Raw genomic sequence first — 25,226 nt, 5'->3', positions numbered from 1 at the left:
TTCTACCATACATCTGATTCCCATTCCCTCCACATGCCGATCGAAAGCTTTCTCCGGAAGGGCCTTAGTGAAAGGATCTGCCAGGTTATCCGCTGATGCAATCTTGGCGATGACAACTTCTCCTCGCTTCACGATATCTCGTATCAGGTGGTACTTGCGCTCTATATGTTTGCTTGCCTTATGAGCTCGTGGTTCCTTTGAGTTTGCAACTGCACCGCTATTATCACAATAAATTGTGATGATTTTGGGCAAACCAGGAATCACATCTAAGTCCATTAGAAAGTTCCTGAGCCATACTGCTTCTTTAGCTGCCTCAGAGGCTGCTACATACTCAGCTTCCATGGTTGAGTCCGAAACACATTTCTGCTTAACACTCCTCCATGAAATGACTCCACCTCCTAAAGTAAACACATAGCCTGATGTAGACTTACTGTTATCCCTATCTGATTGGAAATCTGAATCCGTGTAACCCATAGGGAGCAGATCGTCTGCTTGGTAAACTAGCATATAATCTCTAGTCCTTCTCAGGTACTTTAATATATGCTTTACCGCAGTCCAATGTCCTTGTCCAGGGTTACTTTGATATCTGCTGACCATGCCCACGGCAAAACAGATATCAGGTCTCGTACATAGCATTGCATACATTAGGCTTCCTACAGCCGAAGCATAAGGAACTGCTTTCATGTCTTCTATCTCTTTCGACGTCTTTGGAGACATCTCTTTAGATAGAGCTACTCTATGTCTAAAAGGTAAGAAACCTTTCTTGGAATCCTACATGCTAAAACGAGCAAGGATTGTATCTATATATGAAGCTTGGGACAGACACAACATTCTTTTCTTACGATCCCTTATAACTTTGATCCCAAGAATGTGTGCACAATCTCCTAAGCCCTTCATATCAAATTGTTTGGACAACCATACCCTTACGTCTGATAATACCTTAACATTGTTGCCAATTAACAAAATATCATCTACGTATAGTACAAGAAATACCACCACGTTTCCGTTACACTTCTTATATACACAAGACTCATCCGGACTTTGAATAAATCCATATGACTGGATTACTTCATTAAACCGGATGTTCCAAGATCTTGAAGTTTGCTTTAGTCCATAAATGGACCGATTGAGCTTGCAGACTAGATGCTCTTTGCCTTTTTCAATGAACCCTTCTGGTTGCTTCATATGGATGTTCTCTTCAAGACTTCCATTAAGGAAAGCTGTCTTGACATCCATTTGCCAAATCTCATAATCCATATGAGCAGCAATGGATAAGAGTATCCGGATAGACTTAAGCATGGCCACCGGTGAAAAGGTCTCCTCATAATCGATTCCCTCTTTCTGAGTGTACCCTTTCGCAACAAGCCTAGCTTTGAAGGTTTCTACCTTCCCGTCTGTCCCTCTTTTTCTTTTGTAGATCCACTTGCATCCAACGGCTTTTACACCATCAGGTGGTTCTACAAGCTCCCAGACTTTATTAGAGTACATAGACTCTATTTCAGAATTCATTGCCTTTTGCCAAGATGCTGCATCTATATCTTGGAGTGCTTCATCATATGTTCGGGTTCATGTTTACCCGGGATCAAGTCCGAAGACTCTCCCAAAAACATGAATCTCTCAGGTTGCCTTACAACCCTCCCACTACGACGAGGCACTGTCTGTGGTTGTGTATCATGTGTGACACGTGTTGCAGTCTCTTGTGGTACTTCATCTTGTACTGTTGGTACTGAAGTAGACGTGTTCTCTCTAAGTTCTTCTAAAACAACTTTGCTACTGGGCTTGTGATCCATTATATAGTCTTCTTCTAAAAACTGGGCATTGGTGCTAACAATGACCTTCTGGTCTTTAGGACTATAAAATAAACCACCTTTCGTTCCTTTGGGATATCCTACAAACACGCGAACTTCTGTACGGGATTCTAGCTTATCAGCATCTGGTTTCAGCACATGTGCTGGACTACCCCAAATTCGAATATGTCTTAGACTGGGTTTTCGCCCATTCCACAATTCCATGGGAGTAGAAGAAACTGATTTATAAGGTACTAAGTTCAAAACATACACTGCTGTTTCCAAAGCATATCCCCAAAACGAATTTGGTAATTCTGAATAACTCATCATCGATCTAACCATCTCCATAAGAGTCCTATTCCTTCGTTCTGCTACACCATTCTGTTGGGGTGTTCCAGGTGCAGACAATTGGGATTGAATCCCAGCCTCTGATAAGTAATTCCTAAACTCTCCTAAGAGGTATTCGCCACCACGATCAGATCGTAGTGTCTTGATACTTTTACCTAATCGTTTTTCCACATCAGCCTTGTATTCTTTTAACTTATCAAAGCACTCGGACTTGCGGCGCATTAGGTAAATATATCCGTATCTTGAATAATCGTCTATGAAAGAGACAAAATATTCAAAACCTTCTCTTGCCTGGACAGACATAGGACCACACAAATCAGAGTGAACCAATTCTAACACTTCTTTGGCTCTATACCCCTTGGCCTTGAACGGCCTCTTGGTCATTTTACCTTCTAAGCAAGATTCACAAGTTGAAAAATTTTCCAACTCTAATGAACTCAAAAGTCCATCGGTTATAAGCCTCTGAATCCTACTTAAGTTAATATGACCAAGCCTTAGATGCCAAAGATATGCTTGATTCATTTCCGAAGGTTCTTTTCTCTTATTAGAACTAGAAGAAGAGTTATAAATTTCCATGTTTTGCTTTGTGGAAGAATTTGGATTTAAAGTATACAAATTGCCAACCAATGCACCAGAACAGATAATCACTTTATTTCTTTTAATAACTACATCGTTACTGAAAGAAACTGAATATCCATCTAAAAACAGTTTAGAAACTGAAATTAAATTCTTTCTAAAACTGGGTACATAAAGATAATTTTTTAAAACCAAATTTCTATTTCTACTAAAAGATAAGTAGACGTCTCCCACTGCAACAGCTGCCACCTTAGTAGCATTGCCCATGTAGACGATAATTTCTCCTTCAGATAGTCGTCGGGTTTCCTGGAACCCCTGCAAGGAATTGCAGACATGATCAGTGGCTCCCGTATCTACACACCAGGTGCTGGTAGATAACACCGCTAAACATGTTTCAACAACTAGAGCATGAGATATACCTTTGTTTTGATTCCTACGAGGATAGTCTGCCTTCCAATGTCCTGCCTGCTTGCAGATGAAGCATTTGCCCTTGGGTTTCTTCACTCCAGCTTTAAATCCCGTACTCTGAGATTTATTCACTTTATTTGCTGAGCCAGCTTGTTTCTTCTTCTTCTTTCCTTTCGATTTAGAAGTAGAACCATTTTCAGCATAGTGAATTTGAGAATTGTGACGAAATAATCCTTCTGCTGCTTGAAGTTCTGTCAGTAGTTCCCCTAATGAATAAATCCTTTTATTCATATTATAGTTCAGGCGGAACTGCTCAAAACTTCTAGGTAGCGTTTAGAGGATCATATCGATCTGGGTTTCCCCATCAATTTCTCCTCCAAGGATCTGTATTTCGTTCAGATAAGTCATCATCTTTAGGATATGATCCCTTACAGGAGTACCCTCTTGCATGGTGGCTGTCATTATCTTTCTCATAGCTTCTTGTCTAGAAGCCCTATCCTGATGACCAAAGAGTTCCTTGAGATTGTTCATAATATCATAAGCTGTTGGTAAATCTTGATGTTGATGTTGCAATACATTTGACATTGAAGCCAAAATGTAACACCGCGCCATCTCATCTGCCTTTGCCCATCTCTTATGATATTCAATCTCCTCTTGGGTAGATTCACCAGTGGGTGCATCAGGACAAGGTTCAGTCAGTACAAATTTATAGCTTTCTGCAGTCAGAACAATGTCCAGGATTCTTTTCCAATCTATGTAATTAGGTCCAGTAAGTCTGTTTTGTTGAAGTATGATGGACAGTGGGTTGAAAGTCATCCTAAGAATCACAAATAACTTTTGGTCAGAACTCTAAATTTAGAATAATATTGATTCCTCAAACAATACTATTTTAAATTAACCAACACCTTAAAACACCGTGAATTTTGTATGCCACATTAGTGTGGACGTATACAAATTCAACATTTGTAAAAGGAGAGTTTTATCCCATTAATTTTATTATCTTGTCAACCTAACTTTTTGACAAATAAAATTAATAGTTGGTATCTTTTGGTCACACAAATAATAGCAGTGACTTCGATGGGGAGGATACTATTAGATGTGTCTAAGTGTATACCATTACTTGACACTAAGTCCATTAATAAGATTATGCCCCTTCCGTTGGGGAAGATCACACGCTCTTAATTAACTTCCTATAGTCATCCAAAAATAGAAGTCTATTCTAGTGATCCACAAACAAGCTCATCCGTTATGGAGAAAGGCACTCAGAGCCAACGCGCAAGCTTGTTTGCATCACTTACAAACCAGTAATGGAGACCATGGGATTTATTTAAAAATCCCTCTCCCACTTAGTTATTTATAAATGAGGAATTTTAACTATGCTAGCCTACTAAAACTTGTAAACTAACATGCACACATAATATAAAAGCAATAAATAGAAAATTTAATTTTCAACTATTATGGCTTTTATCTCTAGTTGTCCTCCGTGTGTTGTCATCCCAAGCTGCTGCCATATTTGGCCACCGCCATCGGGTCTAGCTGTCGCATCCATCTTGCTCCTAGTTCCGCTGCGCCTCTGGTCCTTAGAAGGTTCCACGCTTTGCAAGATTCGATCCGCGACATAAATAGAATTTTACATTTTTGATCCTATATTCCATAAAAGGAATGTACATGTATCTAGATCAAAAATAAAATCCTAATAAAACTAAATACAGCTCCTGCTGTATTTTAATACAATCATGCACACACATATAAATGCCCTTGACATGTCCAAGGGTCCAATCACACACATAATAACTAAAAGTCATAATAGTTGGATCCTGCATCCACAAAGTTAGCACATCCTACTATTATCCTGCCTAAATTATGTATGACATGTGCATAATTAAACTAAATACCAAATACACAGAGGCAAAACCCTAGCTCTGATACCAATTGTTGGTTGCTACTCGGAAAACCTATAGGTTCCACTGTACAAAAATTTTGTACAAAGGTCTGAACCTTTTCCTAGCTACCATGTGTTCTTTTAAATTAAATTTTGGATCGCCTACGGAACTTAACACGTTTGATCCAAAACTTAATCTATTTGTTCTTTTAGGTTTTGACTTGGATCTCCTGCGGAACTTAACACGTTCGACCCAAGTCTCCTTAAGTTATTAATTCCATTAAATATTAATTTCCATAATTGGTTCCCAGTACTGACGTGGCGAGGCACATGGCCTTCTTGGATATGGGAGCAACCACCACCGACTAGACAAAACCTTTTATAGAAAGCTAATATTTAATTTCCTAAAATAACTTTAGGTTAACCAAAGAGAACAATCAAATCACAAGGAAAAAAAAAATAAAAGAACACAGCATCGAAAAAACATATTCGAAATTCTAGAACGTAAGCCTCTTGTATTTGGTATTATTTCCATAAATAACTAGCATGATGCGGAAAGAAAAATTACTAGTTATACCTTGTAGAAAAACCTCTTTATCTTCTACCGTATTCCTCTTCTAACCTCGGACGTTGTGTGGGCAACGATCTTCCGAGATGGGAAACCACCAACCACCTTCTTCTCCTCCTAGCTAGGTTCGGCCAACAAAGAGGAAGCTTCACCAAGGAAGAAAATCAAAACACTAACCAAGCTCTAAGAGATGCTAGCTTTCTCTCCTTCTTCTTCTTCTTCTTCGAGTAGTATCCGGCCATCACAAGAGCTCCAATGGAAGAGGGAGATTCGGCCACCACAAGAGGAAGAGAGGGAGAGGATGGCCGGCCACACCAAGAAACAAAAGAGGGAGAGAAATAATAGATGTTGTGTCTCATGAAGGCACCCTTACCCCTTCTTTTATATTCCTTGGCCTAGGCAAATTAGGAAATTTAATTACAATAAAATTTCCTCAATTTCCTTGACATGATTTAATTGAGAAAAATAAAATAAAATTTCCCCAATTAAAATCAAGTGGCCGGCCACATCAATGGGAAGCAAATTTGACAAGTTTCAATCAACAATTAAAACTTTCCTTATTTGTTTCCGGAAATTTTAAAAATAAAATTTCTCTTCAAAAAATCTCTTCATGGTTAATAAAAAGAAATTTCCATAATTTTAATTTTACAACATGTGAATAATTTTTAAAGAGAAAATAAAATATCTCACCAATCTACAAATAAGGAAAGAGATCTAATCTCTTTCTTTAATCTTTTGTAAATTTTACAAGAGAGATAATTTAATTTAAATTCTCTTTAATAAATTATTTCTTCCACATAATAAAAATTAAAATTAAATTTCTTTTTAATTTATTTTGGCCGGCCCTACTAGCTTGGGTTCAAGCTAGGGCCGGGCACCCAATCTTATACCTAGGTCGGCCCTAGCTTGTTCCCAAGCTAGCTTGGCCGACCCCTATTGGGTGGGTATAGAAGGTGGGTATAGGTGGGTATAGAACTCTATAAATAAGAGGCTACGATAGGGATCGAGAGGAGGAATTGGTTTTGGTCTCCTGATAAAATTAAGCATCCCGTGTTCGCCCCGAACACACAACTTATTTTTATCAATGATAATTCATTCCACTAGAGAACTATCATTGAACTACCGCACCAATCCCAAATTACATTTTTGGGCTCCTTCTTATTATGAGTGTGTTAGTCTCCCTGTGTTTAAGATATCGAATGTCCACTAATTAAGTGAGTTACTGACAACTCATTTAATTAATATCTTAGTCCAAGAGTAGTACTACTCAACCTTATCGTCATGTCGGACTAAGTCCACCTGCAGGGTTTAACATGACAATCCTTATGAGCTCCTCTTGAGGACATTATCAACCTAGTATCTCTAGGACACAGTTTCCTTCTATAATCAACAACACACACTATAATTGATACCATTTCCCAATTTATCGGGCTTATTGATTCATCGAACTAAATCTCACCCATTGATAAATTAAAGAAATAAATATCAAATATATGTGCTTGTTATTATATTAGGATTAAGAGCACACACTTCCATAATAATCGAGGTCTTTGTTTCTTTATAAAGTCAGTATAAAAGAAACGACCTCAAATGGTCCTACTCAATACACTCTGAGTGTACTAGTGTAATTATATAGTCAAGATAAACTGATACCTAATTACACTACGACCTTCTAATGATTTGTTCCTTTCCATTTTGGTCGTGAGCTACTGTTTATAATTTATAAGGTACTGATAACATTATCTTCTGCATGTGACACCACATGCTATGTTATCTTCAATATAAATTAATTGAACAACTACAAACAAATGTAGATAATTTGACCAAATGTGATTCTTTATTAAAAATAAATGTTTACAAAAGCTTAGGATTTCAGTATACTCTCCAACAGTGGGAGGGTTGTTAGGCAACCTAAAAAGATTCATGTTTTGGGAGAGTTTTTGGACTCGATCCCTGGAGGACATGAACCTGATCTCCGGACATATGACGAAGCACTCCAAGATAAAGATGCAATATCTTGGCAAAGAGTAATGAATAACAGAATTAGAATAGATGTATTCTAATAAAATCTGGAAGCTTGTAGAACCACCAAATGGTGTAAAAGCCTTTGGGTATAAAAAGGTCTATAATTGGAAAAGAGGGATAGACAGGAAGGTAGAAACTTTTAAAGCAAGGCTAGATGAAAAATAAAACTTTTTCACTGGTAGTCATGCTTAAGTCTATCTAGATTCTTTTATCTATTTGGTAAGTGGATGTCAAGACAGCATTCCTTAATGGAAGTCTTGAAGAAAGCATCCATATAAAGCAACCAGAATGGTTCATTGCAAAGGGCTAAGAGCATCTTGTGTGCAAGCTCAATCAGTCTATGGACTGATACAAAGCTTCAAGGTCTTGGAACATCCAGTTTATCAAAGTAATCCAGACTTTTGGATTCATTTAGTAACTGGATAAGTCTTGTATATGTTGGGTTTTTCGGGCCGCGAAAATCGCTTTTCGCGTCGCGGAAACCCCGAATCACCGAAAGCCATAGATCCGTGCAAGGAAAAATTTCGAAAACACAAATACGAGTTTTATACTACGATCTACAGTAGATCTACAAAGGAAAAACCATTTTACCTTCGATGCGTGCCCTTGCAAAATCCCGCTCGTCCAAGGTACTTGTCGGATCTCCAAAGTATCAAGGTAGATACTTCTCTAGTGATATCCACACGAACAAGGAGTGTCTCTCACACTCAAAGGATGGAGAAGAGAGCCCCAAGTGTGCTAGCACTTTCTAGAGCTCTCGGATAGGATTTAAATGGAGGGAAAAAGAAAGAAGAAAGGAAACTCTTACACTCAAGAAGTAGTCTCCTCTTTTGTGACCTTCACCCTTTCTTTCTTCTCTTGGAATACAACTCAACCACCTTCTCTCCCTTCATGGAACCCACGACCAAAAGAGAGGAGAAAGCAAGAGAGAGCTAAGGAGGAAGAAGATGGAATGAATGAGAATGAATTGCATTCACTCTCCTTCATGTGTGTGTAACCCCCTTCCCATTTAATGTGGCCATTAAAGAGGGGATTTGTAACCTCCATGAGGTGTCACACACATGTGCAACCATCATGATGTGGAGCATCATCAATGGTCCACCTTATGCCAACTCACAAATGAGGTGGCAAATGGTCAATTCAAAATTGACCTTTGATCTTCCTTCTCAAATCAAGTCAAACTTGACCAAATCTCTCTCATGGTTGATCTAATCTAACCATTTGATTCAAGCCAACTTAATATAATGAATCTAATTCATTTAATTAAATTGATTCAATGAGTCATAATCCAAATTAGACTCATTGAACACATGAATCAACTTGAGTCTAACTCAATTAACCCAATTTGGATTACTCTTAATCCAATTTGGTTCATCACATGAACCTAATCCAATTGGTTCATCATATGAACCTAATTTCCATCCACTTGTTCTTTGTGTGTGACCCAATAGGTTCTTGTAACGTTGGCAATGTTTCTAAACTCCTTTAGAAACATAAGCAATGAGCGGCATCTAGCAATACATCATTGCTACCCAAGTTACAAGAATGTTGAGATCCAACATCACCTTGTGACTACTAATTGTGACTCCTCACAATATGTGACAAGTGTCCTTCTATCCTAGACATCTAGATTGATTAATGTGAGGCATAGACCGTGTCATCCTCTAATCAATCTAAATCTTGAACTCCAAGTAGACTCACTCGATCAAATGAGCTCAACATCTAATGTTGACTCATTTGGGCATGGCCATGCACTTCGTAGTCTCACTCTATCAAGAATAGCGATGTCGCTCCCGTCATATGGGAGGGATAGATCCCATCTACATCACTCACATCCCTCTGCATAATTCGTTACATACCCAGTAATCGCCTTTATAGTCCACCCAGTTACGGGTGACGTTTGACGAAACTAAAGTACATAACTCCTTATGTAGGGATCCATGGTGACTTCAGGTCTAAGGACTAATAGTCATACTAATAGCCACATGAGAAAGTATATGACACTCATATAACGATCCATGATACTTTCTCATGGTGGGTCATTCAGTATACATTCTCCAATGTATACCCATGTGTCAGCATGATATCTCTATATCCATGACTTGTGAGATCAAGTCATCGAGCTGACCTACATGCTAGTCTTATTGCATTAACATTGTCCCTGAATGTTAATACTCGACTAGGAATGATTTAGAGTAGTGTTCCCTATATCATCTCACTATCGATTCAACTAATCGATTGATATAGGTATGAACCTTCTACTCAAGGACGCTATTATACTTAGTCTATTTGGCACTAATACAAATAAGTATAATAACCAAACAAATGCCTTTATTAATATACAAGAATATGATACAATGAGTCCATACAATCATCAAATGATTGGCTCTAGGGCTCTAACTAACAGTATATACAAAAGGTATGATGGAAGTGTGGTGGTATTTCTTGTACTATACGTAGATAACATTTTTGGTAGTTGGAAACAATATTAAAATGTTGTCAGAAGTAAGGGTATGGTTGTCCAAACAATTCGATATAAAGGACTTGGGAGAATGTATATATTCTTGAGATCAAAGTAATAAAGGATCGCAAGAAAAAAATATTTTACTTATTCCAAGCTTCATACATTGGAAAAATCCTTGCTCATTTTAAGCATGCAAAACTCCAAGAAAGGTTTCTTACTTTAGGATGGAGTAACTTTATCTAAAGATATGTCTCTGTAGACATCAAAGGAGATAAAGGAAATAAAGGCAGTTCTTTATGCTTCGGCTATCGGAAGCCTAATATATGCTATGCACGAGATCAGAAATCTGTTTTGCCAAGGGCATAGTTAGCAGATATCAAAGTAACCCTGGACTGCAGTAAAGCATATATTGAAGTACCTTAGAGGCACTAGAGATTATATGCTAGCTTACAAGGCAGTTAATTTGATCCTAGTGGGTTGCATGGATTTTGGCTTCCAATCGGATAGGGATAATAATAAGTCAACCTCGGGGTTTTTGTGTTTACTTTAGGAGGTAAAGTCATAACTATGGAAGAGTGATAAGCATAGGTGTTTTTCTGGACTCCACCATAGAAGCTTAGTATATGGCAAGCCTCTGAGGTAGCCATAAAAGCTGAATGACTCAATAACCTCAAGATAGACTTAGATATGATTTCTGGTTTGTCCAAAGATTGTTACAATTTATTGTAATAATGTTGGTGCAGTAGCAAACTCGAAGAAACCATAAGTCTATAAGGCAAGTAAACACAATAGAGCGCAAGTACCACCCAATACGAGAAATCGTATAAACGAGGAGAAGTTGTTGCTGCCTAGATTGCATCAGGTGATGACCTATAGATCCTTTCACTAAGGTCCTTAAGGCAAGAGCTTTTGATGGGCATGTTGAAGGGTTGGGAATCAGATGTATGGCAGCAGATATGGCAGCTTAGTCTTTTAGTATAAGTGGGAGATTGTTAGAGTGTATACTAAAAGCCTAGCTTTTGGTATAAACATTTATCTAGAAATAAGAATCACATTGGTCAAATATCTACATTTATGATAAATGTAGTTGCTCAATTAATTTATATTGTAGATAACATGGTGTGTGGTATCACATACAGGAGATCATGTTATCGGTTCCTTATAAATTATAAACAGTAGCTCGCGACCAAGATGGAAAGGAACAAACCATTGGAAGGTCGTAGTGTAATTAGGTATTAATTTATCTTAACTATATAATTACACCAGTACACTTAGAGTGTATTGAGTAGGACCATTTGAGGTCGTTCCTTTTATACTGACTTTATAAAGGAACAAAGACCTCAGTTATTATGGAAGTGTGTGCTCTTAATCCTAATATAATAACAAGCACATATATTTTATATTTATTTCTTTAATTTATCAATGAGTGAGATTTAGTTCGATAAATCAATAAGCCCGATAAGTTGGGAAATGATATCACTTATAGTGTGTGTTGTTGATAATAGAAGGAAACTATGTCCTAGTGATCTAGGTTGAGAATGTCCCCAAGAGGAGCTCATAAGGATTGTCATGTTAAACCCTGCAGGTGGACTTAGTCCGACATGATGATGAAGTTGAGTGGTACTACTCTTGGAGCTAGATATTAATTAAGCGAGTTGTCAGTAACTTACTTAATTAGTGGGCATTTGTTATCTTAAACACAGGGAGACTAACACACTCATAATAAGAAGGAGCCCAAAATGTAATTTGGGATTGGTGCGGTAGTTCAATAATAGTCCTTTAGTGGAAAGAATTATTATTGATGAAATTAAGTTGTGTGTTCGGGGCGAACACGGGATGCTTAATTTCATCGGGAGACCAAAACCAATTCCTCCTCTCGGTCCCTATCGTAGCCTCTAGTATATAGAGATTTATACCCACCGCATACCCACCTTCTTACCCATCCAATGGGGCCGACCAAGCTAGCTTGGAACCCAAGCTAGGGCCGGCCAAGACCAAGTGGATGAGCCATGTAGGTGGCCGGCCAAAGCTTGGGTCCCAAGCTTAGGTGGCCGGCCACTAGAATATTAAAAAGGATTTTTATTAAAATTATTTCTTATGTGGATATCATGATTTTAAAAGAGAGTTTAAAAATTAAAAATTTCCTTTTATAGCTTTCTACAAAAGATTAAGAGAAGAGATTAATCTCTTTCCTTATTTGTAGTTTAAAAGGATGTTTTTAATTTTTGGTAAAAACTTTCCTTATTTGTAAATCATCTAAATGTTTAAAAGAGAGTTTAAAATTTGAAATCTTTCCTTATTTGTTGATTAAAGGAGGATTTTAAATTTTAAGAAAACTTTCCTTTTTAATCATGTTCATGTTTTAAAAGAGAGTTTAAAATTAAATATTCTCTTTTATAAGTTTCTACAAAAGATTAAGAAAAGATTTGATATCTTTCCTTATTTGTAGATTAAAAGAGATTTTAATTTATAGAGATAACTTTCTTTTTATCCACATGTTTAAAAGAAATATTTTAATTTATTAAATTTCCTTTTTATAAACCAATCATGAAGGGATAAAAATTATTGAGAAATTTTTATAAATTTCCGGAAGCAAATAAGGAAGTTTTAATTGGTGTTTAAAATTTTATTTTCTTGGAGATTTGTATAATGGCCGGCCATTGTAAATTGAGAAGAGAAAAAATATTTTTAATTAAATAAATTTTCCTTTTCATGGCAAAAGAATTAAGGAAGTTTTTATTTAAATTTCCTTATTTGCCAAGACCAAGGATTATAAAAGAGGGGGTAGAGGTGCCTTCATGGAAGAAGAACTCTATTATTTTTCTCCCTCTTTTCTTCTTTGGGTGTGGCCGGCCCTTTCTTTCCTCTCCTCTCCTTTGTGTGGCCGAAACCTACTCATGGTGGAGATAGCTTTGGTGGCTGGATCTAAGAAGGAGAAGAAGGAGAAGAAGGAGAGAAAAGTGTTGGAGTGTATACTGAAAGCCTAAGCTTTGTAAACATTCATGTTAAATAAAGAATCACATTTGGTCAATTTATCTACATTTGTTTGTAGTTGTTCAATTAATTTATATTGTAGATAACATAGCATGTGGTGTCATATGCAGAAGATAATGTTATCAGTACCTTATAAATTATAAACAGAAGCTCACGACCAAAATGGAAAGGAACAAACCATTAGAAGGTCGTAGTGTAATTAGGTATTAGTTTATCTTGACTATATAATTACACTAGTACACTCAGAGTGTATTGAGTAGGACCATTAGAGGTCGTTTCTTTTATACTGACTTTATAAAGGAACAAAGACCTCAGTTATTATGCAAGTGTGTGTTCTTAATCCTAATATAATATCAAGCACATATGTTTGATATTTATTTCTTTAATTTATCAATGGGTGAGATTTAGTTCGATGAATCAATAAACCCGATAAGTTGGGAAATGGTATCACTTATAGTGTGTGTTGTTGATTATAGAAGGAAACTGTGTCCTAGAGATACTAGGTTGATAATGTCCTCAAGAGGAGCTCATAAAGATTGTCATGTTAAACCCTGCAGGTGGACTTAGTCCGACATGATAATAAGGTTGAGTGGTACTACTCTTGGACTTAGATATTAATTAAATGAGTTGTCAGTAACTCACTTAATTAGTGGACATTCGATATCTTAAACACAGGGAGACTAACACACTCATAATAAGAAGGAGCCCAAAAATGTAATTTGGGATTGGTGCGGTAGTTCAATGATAGTTCTCTAGTGGAATGAATTATCATTGATAAAATTAAGTTGTGTGTTCGGGGCCAACACGGGATGCTTAATTTTATCGGGAGACCAAAATCAATTCCTCCTCTCGGTCCCTATCGTAGCCTCTTATTTATAGAGTTCTATACCCACCTATACCCACCCAATAGGGGTCGGCCAAGCTAGCTTGGGAACAAGCTAGGGCCGGCCTAGGTATAAAATTGGGTGGCCGGCCCTAGCTTGAACCCAAGCTAGTAGGGCCGGCCAAATTAAATTAAAAAAGAAATTTAATTTTAATTTTTATTATTATGTGAAAGATATAATTTAAAGAGAATTAAAATTAAAATATCTCTCTTGTAAAAGATCTACAAAAGATTAAAGAAAGAGATTAGATCTCTTTCCTTATTTGTAGATTGGAGAGATGTTTTATTTTCTCTTTAAAATTATTCACATGTTAATAAAATTAAAATTATAGAAATTTCCTTTTATTAACCATGAAGAGATTTTTAAAGAGAAATTTTATTTTTTAAAATTTCCGGAAACAAATTAGGAAGTTTTAATTTGTTGATTAAAACTCTCCTAATTTGCTCTTTTGATTGTGGCCGGCCATCACAAGTTGATTGGGAAATTTTATTTTTCTCAATTAATTCATGTCAAGAAAAATTAAGGAAATTTTATTGTAATTAAATTTCCTAATTTGCCTAGGCCAAGGAATATAAAAGAAGGGGTAGGGGTGCCTTCATGAGACACAACCTCTATTATTTTCTCTCCCTCTTTTGTCCCTTGGTGTGGCCGGCCATCCTCTCCCTCTCTTCCTCTTGTGGTGGCCGAACCTCTCTCCCTTCCTTGGAGCTCTTGTGGTGGCCGGATACTACTTGGAGAAGAAGAAGAAGAAGGAGAGAAAGCTAGCATCTCTTAGAGCTTGGTTAGTATTTCGTTTTTTCTCCTTGGTGAAGTTTTCCTTTTGTGGCCGAACCTTGCTTGGAGGAGAAGAAGGTGGTTGGTGGTTTCTCATCTCGGTAGATCGTTGCCCACACAACGTCCGAGGTTAGAAGAGGAATACGGTAGAAGATCAAGAGGTTTTTCTACAAGGTATAACTAGTAATTTTTATTTCCGCATCATGCTAGTTATTTATGGAAATAATACCAAATACAAGAGGCTTACGTTCTAGAATTTCGAATATGTTTTTTCGATGCTGTGTTCTTTTATTTTTTCTTTTCCTTGTGATTTGATTGTTCTCTTTGGTTAACCTAAAGTTATTTTAGGAAATTAAATATTAGCTTTCTATAAAAGGTTTTGTCTAGTCGGTGGTGGTTGCTCCCATATCCAAGAAGGTCATGTGCCTCGCCACGTCAGTACTGGGAACCAATTATGGAAATTAATATTTAATGGAATTAATAACTTAAGGAGACTTGGGTCGAACGTGTAAAGTTCCGCAGGAGATCCAAGTCAAAACCTAAAAGAACAAATAGATTAAGTTTTGGATCAAACGTGTTAAGTTCCGCAGGCGATCCAAAATTTAATTTAAAAGAACACATGGTAGCTAGGAAAAGGTTCAGACCTTTGTACAAAATTTTTGTACAGTGGAACCTATAGGTTTTCCGAGTAGCAACCAACAAAAAGAAGCCTCTTTTCTAGCATCCCTTGGAGCATGGTGGTGGTGGCCGAACCTCTTCATCCTAGGAGAAGTTTTGATGGCCGAAACTTGTAAGGAAGAAGAAGGTGCTTGGTGGTTCTCATCTCGGAAGATCGTTGCCCACACAACGTCCGAGGTTAGAAGAGAAATACGATAGAAGATCAAGAGGTCTTTCTAAAAGGTATAACTAGTAATTTTTCTTTCCGCATCATACTAGTTATTTTTGGAAATAATACCAAATACAAGAGGCTTACGATTCTAGTATTTCGAATATGTTTTTCGATGATGTGTTCTTTTGTTTTATTTTTCCTTGTGATTTGATTGTTCTTTTCGGTTAACCTAAAGTTATTTTAAAAAATTAAATATTAGCTTTCCATAAAAGGTTTTGTCTAGTCGGTGGTGGTTGCTCCCATATCCAAGAAGGTCATGTGCCTCGCCACGTCAGTACTGGGAACCAATTATGGAAATTAATATTTAATGGAATTAATAACTTAAGGTGATTTGGGTCGAATGTGTTAAGTTCCGCAGGAGACCCAAGTCAAAACCTAAAAGAACAAATAGATTAAGTTTTGGATCAAACGTGTTAAGTTCCGCAGGCGATCCAAAATTTAATTTAAAAGAACACATGGTAGCTAGGAAAAGGTTCAGACCTTTGTACAAAATTTTTGTATAGTGGAACCTCTAGGTTTTCCGAGTAGCAACCAACATCTAGGGCTCTCACTAACATTGAATAGCTAGGAATTGAATGTGCCCCCCTAACCCCTAGGGGGAACTATTGAATAGTTAGGGAATTGCTAGGGAATTTAATAGCTAGGGAATAGCCAGGACTAAAATAGGGAATTAATAACTTAGGAATGATCTGGACTAAAATAGCTCAGGAACTGATCACGGACTCATCCTAACTCATCATGACAAGAGAAAGACCAAGAAATACCAAGACAACAGCTACACCGGACAACACGAGTTACAAGACACAAAAACTGACAACATGTACCGATCACTTGGAACCTAGAATTAGTGAATTGAATTTGCTAAATTCTTTAGTACGAGCGATTGCAACGTGGGTAGATCTTTCTATGAAGTTGAATTTGATCATTTTAGGATAGGCGCACTCGGACCTTTATCCCCTGAAGGGATTTTAGCTTTATTAGAATCTCATTATTCATTCTACTAACCATCTTCTAGTTCCACTTGTAACATCTTCTCTAAGGTAGGTTCTACAAGTCCTCATTTAAAGGTAGGGGCTTATACCTTCCATTATTTCTATTTTTAGCTACATTAGAAGATCATTATTCATTGCCTTAAGAGTTGAGGTAGGCCTATTAGACTGAAAGGAAGTGAAGTGGAGGCTAGCTATGGAAGCCTTGACATCAATTAGCTAGACATGGGTGTGGAGTTCTTCGAGAACAAACTAGGTTGAAGGGAGCGATGATTAACCATTAATTGGGAAAGAGGAAATGAGATAGGGATTTGATAGATCAAAGTAAGAACAAGGGCTCTCAATCCTTAGGGATCGAAATGGTGCCCATCTACTCATCTTCGACAAAAGCATGCGCAGGCCGTGGAAACGTTGCAAGGAGGAATTGGGTGGATTCAACAATCGTGTTGTAGATTAAGTAGACTAGATTCTCACATCTGATTCGGTGGAAGGGGTCTCGATTGATAGATGAATGTCGAACTGAACTATATTACGCAATACGTTAGAGAACCCTTATAAGGGGTTCTCGAGTGCCCTGGATAGAGATTGCTGAGTTGTCTTCACCGGAGTCTCCACTGCTCTACCTATTGATCACGATGAGTCCCATATTTAGTTGACCCACCTTGGCTGTCTGCCCATTGAGAAGTTCCTAGGAAGGGATCTTTAAATGTTCCTAGTAAAAAGGTGGGAGATTGTTAGCTAGAGCCCTAGAGCCAATCATTTGATGATTGTATTTTGGACTTGTTGTATCATATTCTATATAAATAAAGGCATTTGATTTTTGGTTATTATACTTATTTGTATTGGTGCCAAATAAACTAAGTATAATAACGTTCTTGAGTAGAAGGTTCTTACCTATATCAATTGATTGGTTGAATCGATAGTGAGATGATATAGGGAACAATACTCTAAATCATTCCTAGTCGAGTATTAACATTCAGGGACAATGTTAATGCAATAAGACTAGCATGTAGGTCAACTCGATGACTTGATCTCACAAGTCATGGATATAGAGATATCAAGTTGACACATGGGTATGCATTAGAGAATGTATACTGAATGACCCGCCATGAGAAAGTATCATAGATCGTTATATGAGTGTCATATACTTTCTCATGTGGCTATTAGTATGACTACTAGTCCTTAGACCTGAAGTCACCATGGTTCCCTACATAAGGAGTTATGTACTTTGGTTTCGTCAAACGTCACCCGTAATTGGGTGGACTATAAAGGCGATTACTGGGTATGTAACGAATTATGCAGAGGGATGTGAGTGATGTAAATGAGATCTATCCCTCCTATATGACGGGAGAGACATCAATATTCTTGATAGAGTGAGACCACGAAGTGCATGGCCATGTCCAAATGAGTCAATATAGGATATTGAGCTCATTTGATTTAGTTAGTCTACTTGGAGTTCAAGATTTAGATTGGTCAGAGGATGACACGGTCTATGCCTCACATTGATCAATCTAGATGTCTAAGATAGAAGGACACTTGTCATATATTGTGAGGAGTCACAATTAGTAGTCACAAGGTGATGTTGGATCTCAACATTTCTTGTAACTTGGGTAGCAATGATGTATTGCTAGATGCCGCTCATTGCTTATGTTTTTAAAGGAGTTTAGAAACATTGTCAACGTTACAAGAACCTATTGGGTTACACACAAAGAACAAGTGGATGAAGATTAGGTTCATAGGATGAACCAATTGGATTAGGTTCATATGATGCACCAAGAATTGGATTCGGAAATTAGACTTATTGAGTTAGAGTCAATTAGATTCAATTGTTGAATAAGTCTAATTTAAATTTGATTCATTAAGTCAATTTATATTAATGAATTGAGATTCATTAGATTGAAATTGGCTTGAATCAAAGAATGAATTCAACTCAACATGGAAAAAATTTGGTCAATTTTGACTTGACCAAAATGGGAAGTTGAAACATCAAGTTTGACTTGATGAATTGCCACTTCATGGAGGATGACTCATCCTACATGGCAGCCACATCATCTCCTAGTTGTCAAGGAGGTTACAATCCTCCATTTAATGTGGCCGGCCACATTAAATGAGGGGGTTACCCATGTGTGGCCGGCCACATAATGAAAGGGGTTTTCATTTTTGGTGGCATATTGATGTGGTGGTAATTATTCCATCTTCTTCCTAGCTTCTTCCTCCTCCTTTGCTGTGGTTGCCGTGAGCTTTCATGGAGGGAGAAGGTGTATGAGTTGTGTTACAAGAAAAGGGTGAAGTGAAGGTCACAAAGGAGGGTACCTAGAGGATTATGTGAGATCCCTTTTCTTTCTCTCCTTTCTCCCCTTTTTAAATCCTACCCGAGAGCCCTAGAAAGTGCTAGCACACTTGGGTGCTCTCTTCTCCATCCTTCTGTGTTAGAGAACACACCTTGTTCGTGTGGATATCACTAGAGAGTTGTCTACGTTGACAACTTCGAGATCCGGCGTACCATTGGACGAGCGGGATTTGCGAGGGCACGCTTCGAAGGTAAAATATTTTTCCTTTGTAGATCTACTGTAGATCGTAGTTTAAAACTCGTACTCATGTTTTCGGAAAGTTTTCTTCGCACCAGATCCAATGGCTAGGGTGATTCGGGTTTTCCGCGACGCGAAAAAGCGATTTTCGCGGTCCGAAAAACTCAACAAGAGGTAGGGTTCATAGTCCTGACTCCTATCCAAGCCGACTCTATAGTCCTATTACCAGGATTCCCCGAGCCTATACCAATTGCCGAAGACAACTACTTCCCATAGTTAGAAGGGTAGGGTCTAGAGTCAATTCCTAGGACAGAGGAGAAGAAGAAGAAGAAGGGGCTGATATGGGAAAGAATACCGACTAGCCAGTACTAAAGCAATGAAAGCAATGGCTCCTTCGAGGAATAGACCAGAATCCCCTACTCTTTGCTCTATACCACCTATAACCAACTGGGGTCTCCTATACTAGCTTACAAAAGTCTGGATCCAAGGTCAGGGGAAAGAAATCCAAATCTTCAAGAAGTACGACACTACCGAAGGAGATCTTTCAAGAGTCCACCTCAGATACTAAAGAAAGGAGTGGCTTGACAGGCAAACTCCGTGCATCCGTTGCCCTACCTAGAGTGAGGTGCTAAGGGAAGGGTTTCGGCGCTCCGCTGATTTAGGGCAGGGACAAATCTTGAGTAGTTTTGATTCACACAATATTGTAATATGCTTGGGCCGACTATAAGAATAGTTAATAGCAATAGTTGAGGGATCATTTTATAGTTAGAGAGATAGAGAGGCACTATTCACCATAAGGTGTGGGAACGACATGCTGATAGAGAATACAAGGAAAGAGAGCAGATAGAGCTGATCGCAAAAGCAAGGGAAAACTAAAGAAAAAAAGTCATCTTTGCTAGGGAAAGGGCCAACTAGTAGCAGTTGGGTAGATCTTTCTTAGCTAGGAATTGAATAGCTAGGAATGGAATGGAATGCAATGGTAGGGAATGACAGAGGAAAGGAATTGCTAGGACTGGAATGCAAGGGAATAGAATGTGAATAGAATAGCCCAGTTACTTGATGATGGGTTGGGTGAGGTCCCCATCTATACCCGTCACGAGCTATACTAGACAAGAACAACACAAGAACAAACAGACAGGTACACCGAAAAGACCAGGACAAGAGCTACAAAAGAATGAAATCCACCTTTCCAGGCTCTCACTTACTTCTTTGGCGACCTACTACTAGACGGAGATCAGATTTGACCTTGACTCGGGTGAAAGCAAGCACTTTGGGACTTGGTTTTAGAAATACTTGATTTTCAGTAATCATTCTATGCTAGCCAGATCAATTTCCTTAAAGGAAAAGCTAAGCTCTTAGTGATGTAGCTAAGTAGACGTCCAAAGAGAGCACAACCAAAGCAGAGCTCTTTATTAAAGAAGGTAATAGCCCGAGAGCAGAGCAGGCAAAGCAGTCTCGAGCCTATGGGGAGGTCTTGATTCCTTTATAGATAGATAGTAGCTGACCGAATGACTGAGATGGTTGTGAGAGGCTGTGACTAAGCATTCCCAATACGATCAAGGAAAGATGAAATCGATCTTCTCTTTTAGCTCTTTCCCATCTTACCTTACTACCAGTTGTTTCTTAATAAAGACCTAACTCGTTTTCTTTCTGAATTTGGTGCTTATTGCCCATCCCATTTAGCTATGATAGTCTTTTTCTTTCAACCGAATGATTGGAAGGGCAGGAATAGATCTTGAGTAGTTTTGAATGGTCGATTAGATAAACCAAAATGAAAATTCGAGTTTAAAATGAAAATGATGATTCGAGTTTAGTAAGTTATATTTTAAAAACTAAAATCTTTCTTTCTCATAGACTATAGCTTAACGAAAGAAAGCATCATGCCACTTGACTAACAGTATGGGCTAGAAGATGGGGGCCAGCAAGGAAAGATAAGATTGGAAAATGGTCCCTCCTATTGCAAGAAACATACCTAGCAAAGTCAAAAGATAATTTTCGAGGCTTTCAAGGCTCCTATTATCAAAAGAGAGGTTGACAGAGAGAACTCTTTTTTATGCGGGCACTTCAAAATCAACGAGTACGTAACCATTAAATATTTGAGCAGAAAGCTACTTCTGTCATTGCTATTCCAGCTGAACACTAGCACCAGTCCATGGGCTATGACTGGAAAATACCTCTTTCTAAGTCGTTCATATATATCCAAGAATTAAATTTTTAGAATACATTTAGTTTAAATTATCAAATATAATTTTAATTATATAATTATCAGATAATCACGTAACTAAGATTATAATGAATAAAATATAACCAAATATTATTTAATTTAATCTAAGTAATGCAACAAAAATTTATTTATTTGAAGGTTTAATAAATAACCTAGTTTATATTTTATTATATTATCCTCAGTTATAAAATTCATCATATAAAATAATAATAATATTATTATTATTATTATTATTTAAACTATATGTTTTTTTCATACTTTTTTTTCATGTTTTTCTTTATTTTTATATGTTTTATTATTATTATTATTTTATTATTTTCATTTTTTGTTTTTTTACATTTTTTTATTTTTTTACATTTTTTATTTTTTATTCATTTTTTTTAATTTTTACGTTTTCTTTTTTTTTACGTTTTTTCTATTTCTTTATATTTTTATATATTTTTACATTTTTTATTAATTTTTTTACATTTTTTATTTTTTTAAATTTTTTTTCATTTTTTTATTTTTTTTTATTTTTTTTAGTTTTTATATTTTATATTTTTATTTTTTTCTTTACGTTTTTATTTTTTTGTCATATTTTTCTCTTATCGGGATATTTTGGGTAAAAAAAATTTGTTAATCTCGGAATTAAGAAAAATTTCAGTTTTTTGAGATTTTCCGATTCCAGATTGCATGCCTCTTTTGTTGACGTGTCGGGCATGGAACATTACTCGGGAATCATCGATTAACTAAACCAAACAAGATTTTCGTTGATAACCTTGATGGATAATTCTAAGGTTATCAAGAATAACTAAGCTTATCAAGGATAACCTCCAACTAAACGCATCCTTAAAGTTAGTGCCTGTTAGATAGATCTATAGTAGTCATTTTTAAATCAAAAGAGTCTAAATTGCTACTATATTTACGACTATACTCAGCCATTCACTCTTGCCCATGTCGCTTTTCTCATCCCTTAAGATTGAACAAACAAGAGAGCAATCGATCAAGTAAATAGGAATTGGGAGGAATCAAACCTCTTAACCGGTTTGCCCGTGTACCAACCGATTCTCCACCAATCTCCACGGATTAACCTCCATCCTCCACTGCTCCATCCTCCATCCTACACTCCATCTTCCACTGCTCCATCTTCCACTTTTCCATCCTTCACTCAGTCCTCCACCGACGAATCTCCATCCTCCATCCTCCATCCTCTAATAGTCGCCCAATAGTTTTGTTTTTTTTTTTTTTTTGTTTTTTTTTTCTTTGCTAATTGACTCTAGCATCAGCTAATAGGAGCTAGACCCAGCGCAAACAAGACTGCTATTATCAAAGCTAAACTTACTCCCTTATGCATTGGGTCGATAGCTGGGATGGTAATATCATCAAAAGGCTGCTCAGTCCCTACGGTATCGACCGTGGCTGTAGAAACGTCGTTTTATTCCAGAATACCTACCCTATGAAATTCGTTCTATATATGGTCCATATTGAAAAATGGATCATAAGATTCAAAAGGTTTAAACTCCGCCTCCTCAGGGAAGCAAAAGTCAAAGCTCGGTGAAATCGCCCACTAGACAGTACATCCTACTCCCAAGCAGACCAGAACCAAGAACCTTGTATATTTATGTTTATGATAAGTCACCACCTGGATCAAGATTTTCTTGATCCCATTGGTGACCAAACCACCCAAACCGGCTCCAAAACTGCTTAAAGGAAAGATTGAATCGGCACTAAGAGGTTTCTTGTAAAAGGATAAACCCAAGGAATTTCTTAAAAATGTTAACCTTTCAAATGATTCAGGCAATTTCAATTCCTGAATAAGAACTTAGACAGATCAAGAAATCGAAAACCAACAGCCATATATATATCATATGACTGGGAAATTCTTGATATAATTGGAAGTGATGCGGGGATAAGGGACCTAAGGAGGGGTAAGGTCATGGTGGAAGTCAAAGTCAAGGCATGGTCAACTCCCCTACATCATCGGTCGGTCGAGCAACCCCATGCCTGACCGGAATAAAGAATGTCCGGTCCAACATCATCATAACTCGGCCACGAACCGAACTTCTAACGCTCAGAAAAGCATGTGTCGGTGAGGCACGCGCCGAGTGGCTAGTTCGCTCAGACATACATCAAAGCTCGGAACCAGCGAAGCGGGGTCGCGACCAAGTAGACTACATTCAGACACAGCTCTACTCAGCACAACAGCGGAGCTCGGACAGTGGAAGGTTGCCGAGCGACCATCCCGCTCGGCCCGAGAATGATAGCGTCCAGACAACTTATGGTTGGTCGAATAGCTTACCCGCTCGGCCCAGTAACGGACAAAAGGAGGATCCAGTGATATCCTTCTAGGAGTCCATGCCCCCGACAAATGGTATGGTTGGCGGTATGGTTAGACTGAGGATTGTACGACGGAAACTTTCACTGTCACGTCTGAGATGTGCTCAAGTCGTTGAGGTATTGTGTCAGGGATACTTTACTGATACATCTTCTCCGGAAAAGTCTCGAGAAGTGTGCACGCCTCGAGAAGCATACACGTGCGCTACAAGAGCTCTATATAAAGGGGTCCAAGCTTCGTCGGAGGTACGCACACATTACTGTTGCTACTGTTCTTCTACTTCTTCGTTCTACTGCTGGACGGTGACTGACTTGAACGTTGGAGAGCCAACGGTGGGGGACCCTTCCTTGGCTCAGCACGGACGTGGTTGTGGTTGTAGGGCGTGGTTGCAGGTCCACTTCGCTTGGAGTCTTTGCACAGTCAACAGGAGCGCCACATCCCCAGCATCCGTCGACTAGACATTCGGACATGATCAAATTTGGCGACGTTTGTGGGAACGCAACCTACATCCGAGCCGAGAAGATGGAGGACGCTGGACGACTTCACACCGTGACGCTCACCCAAGAGGAGCTCGACATGCTCATGCATGCTCGAGTTGCAAAGATAGTCGAGCAGCAGCAGTAGAAGGCGTTTGCCGATCGGCTGGCCCAGTAGGAAACGTCGGCATCGGGAGGTTGAGCGGCTCATGAGGACCGGCCGGAGCAACTCTCCATCTGAGGACAGAATAGAGGGCCGACCGATACATATGGGGAGGCACCGCTAGTGCCGATACCTTTCCACCGGACTCTGTTCCAAACGCCCTCGGAAATCGCTCAAGCGAATCAAGAGCGAAGATCCTCTTCGGATGAAGCACCAGTTCAGGACACACGGAAAGGGAAGGCACCCCGAGGCGATGCGTCTCTCGAACGGATAACGACCAGTTCTCCGAAGCAATACATGACACACTGCCGAGACACTATGCTCCACTGGCGATCGGACAGTACAACGGGACTACTGTCCGGACGATCATTTGGGTAAGTTTGACAACGCGGCTACACTGCACCAATTGCCAGATAGGTGAAGTGCCGAGTCTTCCTCACCATGCTCTCCAGCTCGGCACAACGCTGGTTCAGGAGACTGCCGGACGAATCGATACAAAGTTTTAAGGATTTTCGAACGACCTTCCTACACCATTTTGCGAGTAGTAGATGCTACCAAAAAACGAGCATCAGTTTGTTTTCTTTGAAGCAAGGACCAAGAGAGGCTCTTCGGGCGTTCATCCAGCGATTCAATCAGGAAGCCATGGATATCCCTTCAGTCTCATCTGAGACCATGATGAATGCATTCACTCAGGGGCTCTTCGAAGGAGACTTCTTCCCGCTCATCAGGAAGCCACCTCGGGACTACGACAACATGCTCAAGAAAGCTAATGAGTACATAAATGTGGAAGAATCCTAGGCAGCAAGAAGGAAGGAGGCGCCAGCCGAATCCTCGGCGTCGACCGAACGACGACCATCGAGCCACCAGCCGCCAAGGGGACCAAGAGCCGAAGGAGTGTGGCGACACCAAGAGGCGAGGGCGCACGCCGTGCAG

At 38.5% G+C, this 25,226-nt stretch overlaps 1 pseudogene; it reads right to left on the bottom strand.

The window, feature by feature from the left end:
• LOC122019272 overlaps positions 1-22,527 on the bottom strand; it is a 123,820-nt pseudogene extending 101,293 nt beyond the window's left edge.
• Positions 22,528-25,226: the final 2,699 nt, after the last annotated feature.

This window comes from Zingiber officinale, chromosome 9A (assembly GCF_018446385.1).
Source record: "Zingiber officinale cultivar Zhangliang chromosome 9A, Zo_v1.1, whole genome shotgun sequence".
NCBI classification, from domain to species: Eukaryota; Viridiplantae; Streptophyta; class Magnoliopsida; order Zingiberales; family Zingiberaceae; genus Zingiber; species Zingiber officinale.
Note: the sequence above shows the minus strand (reverse complement) of the source record. Positions and strands in the feature narration are given on the sequence as shown.